The sequence below is a fragment of the Hyaena hyaena genome, unplaced genomic scaffold, assembly GCF_003009895.1.
Source record: "Hyaena hyaena isolate Hyena2069 unplaced genomic scaffold, ASM300989v1 scaffold_937, whole genome shotgun sequence".
Classification (NCBI taxonomy): Eukaryota; Metazoa; Chordata; class Mammalia; order Carnivora; family Hyaenidae; genus Hyaena; species Hyaena hyaena.
Window position 1 is genome coordinate 596,275 of NW_024081569.1, and position 3,998 is coordinate 600,272.

Below are 3,998 nucleotides of genomic sequence, written 5' to 3' on the forward strand. Positions count from 1 at the left end.
CTAATCCAAGGACTTTAAGAGTACTGCATAGATAATGACTAGTATCATTCATCTATTTCCCCAGACATGCAATTATCATATTTACAAGAAAATTACACTAGGTCACCTAGTGATTTTTTCTTTCCTCCAGGGTGTCCCCTTATTCATTAATCATGGAAGAAATTGATCACATAGGAGGGGGTCAGGCCTGGGCTCTGGTGGGGAGCAAGCCATTGCCTCTGGCTGGACTCTGGACCCTGACTAGCTCCCCTCTTCTGTGCTCTCAGGCCCATAGACAGCAGCCATGGCACCTAGCCAGAATGGCATGATCTTGAAGCCCCACTTCCACAAGGGCTCATAGTGTGTGTGTGGCCACATGGTTCAACCAGCTGGCATGGAAGTTCAGCAGACACAAGGCCTGGCAAGCCAGAGCAAGCCCCATCACCCTGCATCCCCTGTCTGGACCTGTCTGGATCCATCTGGCCCATCATGAGGTGCTCTATGAGGAAGTAGCACAACAAAGTATGAGCTGGCAGGGGTTCTACTTGGAAGAGTTAGGGTGGCTGGCATTGACAAGAAGGTGGTATGGAACTATTGGGATCTCAGTGGATCCAAGAAGGCAGAGAAGTCCACAGAGTCCCTGCAGGCTAATGTGCAGTGGCTGAAGGAGTACCTCTCCAAGCTCATCCTCTTCTCCAGATGTCCTCAGATCCCAAGAAAGGAGATAGCTCTGCTGAAGAAATCAAATTGGCTACCCAGCTGACAGGACTACTGGAGCCCAGAGGGAATGTCTTTAAGAAGGAGAAAGCCAGAGTTATTACAGAGGAGGAGAAGAACTTCAAGGTGTTGACCAATCTTCATAAGGCCGGGGTCACTGCATTGTTCTTTGGCATCCAGGCAGAAAGGGCTAAAGAAGCTGTGGAACGGGATGTTAAAAAGAAAAAATAAAATCATTGGCAACTTATGATTAACAAAAAAGAGAAATTGACCACCAGCTGGCTGTTATAACTTTTTCCTGCCTAGTCTACTATGAAACCTTGGTCAATATCTTCTTATCACATTAAAACACTTTTTTAATGTTTGTTTATTTTTGAGAAAGACAGAGACAGAGAAAGACAGAGTACAAGCAGGGGAGGGGCAAAGAGAGAGGAGACACAGAACCCGAAGCAGGCTCCAGGCTCTGAGCTGTCAGCACAGAGCCCGACAAAGGGCTCAATGCCACAAGCTGTGAGATCATGACCTGAGTTGAACTCGGATGCTTAACCAACCAAACCATCCAGGCGCTCCACTCCTTATCACATTTTTAAAAATGTTGAACAACATTTTTGGCAATAATTTATCCTAAAGAATATGTCTACTAAATCCAAGATGAAAATCAGGATCTGAACAATCCAGTGGGAACAGGATCCATTAAGCATGATTTTTAATTATACTACTAGGTAACCAAAGGGTACATAAATTTAGATTTATGTACATGATTTGTACCTTTGGGTATATGATTTGAAGGGATATATGCACTCTGATGTTTATAGCAGCATTAATCAACAATAACCAAATTATGGGAAAAGCCCAAATGTCCATTGACTGATGAATAGATAAAGAAGTGGCATATGTTATTCAGCTATCAAAAAGAATGAAATCTTGCCATTTGCATTGATGTGGATGGAGCTAGAGAGTATTACACTAAGTGAAATAACTCAGTCAGAGGAAGACAAATTCCATATGATTTCACTCATATGTGAAATTTAAGAAACAAAATGGATGAATATAGGGAGGAAAAAGACAAACAAACCATAAAACAGACTCTTAACTATAGAGAACAAACTGAGGATTGCTGGAGGGAAGATTGGTGGGACGATGGACTAAATGAGTGATGGGCATAAAAGAGGGCACTTGTTGGGATGAGCATTGGGTGTTGTATGTAAGTGATGAATCACTAAATCTTGTACCTGTAGCAAATATCACTATATGTTAACTAACTAGAATTTAAATAAAAACTTGGAAGAAATTTTTAAAAAATAAGCATGGTATTAAAACCATATAACTCCATAGGCCTTTTAATATTTTTGATAGTTTTTGACCAGCTCTTTTACTCTTTTTCCTCCATCATTCACAGTTATTTGAATCTATTTATAGATGTTGATGGAGACACTTATTTTCATCTATAATTTTCTACAGCAAAGTTCACATTTCCCAGTTGATCCATATCCATAGGTATTTCTACACAGGTATAAAATCAGAACTTCATATGAATTGTTACTAAGTTTCTAAAAATATTTTCTTATCTTTAGGATCATCATTGAAATAATCAGCTTTTTATTTAGTTCTATCAGTGTGCATGCAAATCCTTTGATACACTATGTAACTAAGGCAGAGAGATTGAATGTTGGACATACCACATTTCAATTAAAATTGCAATGCTTTCCCTGCTCAATCATTACACTTTCCAAACACCATACATTTCCATTATCCAGGAAGGATATTAGAAGTCACTCTTCACTAAATTCAGGGTTCCATCTGATTTGTGGACATAACTATATATCACATATCATAGTACAAATTTTTATAGGCATTAGGTTTCCAAGCACAAAGTTCTTATACAGTACGTAAGACAAGGAAGTTCTAACCTTTCCCTGTATAGTTTATTTAAATGTCAATCTGTGAAAATAACAATAGCATTAAATTATTATATCTCTCTAATCACTGAAAAGGTATCTACCAAATATCGGAGATGTGGAAGGGAGAGGAGTAAAGAATGAGTTCAAAATTAAGCAACCATCAGCTTAATATAGACTGCTATATTCAAAAGATGTTATAGTAATCCAAATGGTTACCACAAATAAAAAAAGTAATAGGTTTTCAAAACATAAAGAAAGAATCCAGTTATATAATGAAAGAAAAATCAACAAACCATGAGAGAAAGAAAAGAAAGGATCAGAGAAAAACTACAAAAAAATAACCACAAAACAAGTAACAAATGGCAATAAATATACATATATATCAATAATTCCTTTTAATGTAAATGGACTAAATGCTCAAATCAAAAGACATAGGGTGACAGAATAGATTAAAAAAAAACAAGACCCATCTATATGCTGCCTATAAGACACTCATTTCAGACCTAAAATCACCTAAAGATTGAAAACGAGGAGATGGATAAACATTTATCATATAAATGGATGTAAAAAGAAAGGTGGAGTAGCAATATTTATATCAGACAAAATAGACTAAAATGAAGTCTATAAAAAGAGACAAAATACACTGTATAGTAATAAAGAGCACAATCCAACAAGAAAATCTAACAATTATAAATATTTATGCACCCAATATGAAGCACACAGATTCATAAAACAGTTATTAACAAACATAAAGGAACTAGATTATACTAATATAATAATAATAATAAATAGAGACTTTAATATCAGACTTTCATCAGTGGACAGATCATTCAAACAAAAAATCAACAAGGAAAACAGGGGTGTTGAATTATATCCTGGACCAGACGGATTTAATAGATATATTCAGAACATTCCACCCCAAAATAGCAAAATACACATTCTTTTCAGGTGCATAGGGAACATTCTCCAGAATAGATCACATACAAGCCTCAACAAATTCAAAAACATCAAAGTCATAACATGCATCATTTCTGACCACACTATGAAACTAGAAATCAACCACAAGAAAAACATGGAAAAACCACAAAAAACATAGAAGTTAAACAATATGCTACTAAACAATGAATGTGTCAACCAAGAAATCAAAGAAGAAATCAAAAATTGCGTGGAAACAAATGAAAAATGAAAACACAATGGCCCGAAACATTTAGGATGTAGCAAAAGCTGTTCTAAGAGGGAAGTTTATGGCAATACAGGCTTATATCAAGAAGCAAGAAAAATCTCAAATAAACAACCTAACCTAAAAGAGCTAGAAAAAGAATAAACAAAACCTAAAACCAGTAGGAGGAAAGAAAGAATAAAGATTGGAACAGAAACAGAAATAGGGTGGCTCAGTCGGTT

General features: G+C 36.3%; 1 pseudogene; it reads left to right on the plus strand.

Annotated features, from left to right (window-relative positions):
• Positions 1 to 283: 283 nt before the first annotated feature.
• LOC120223040 lies at positions 284 to 927 on the plus strand (annotated as a pseudogene).
• Positions 928 to 3,998: the final 3,071 nt, after the last annotated feature.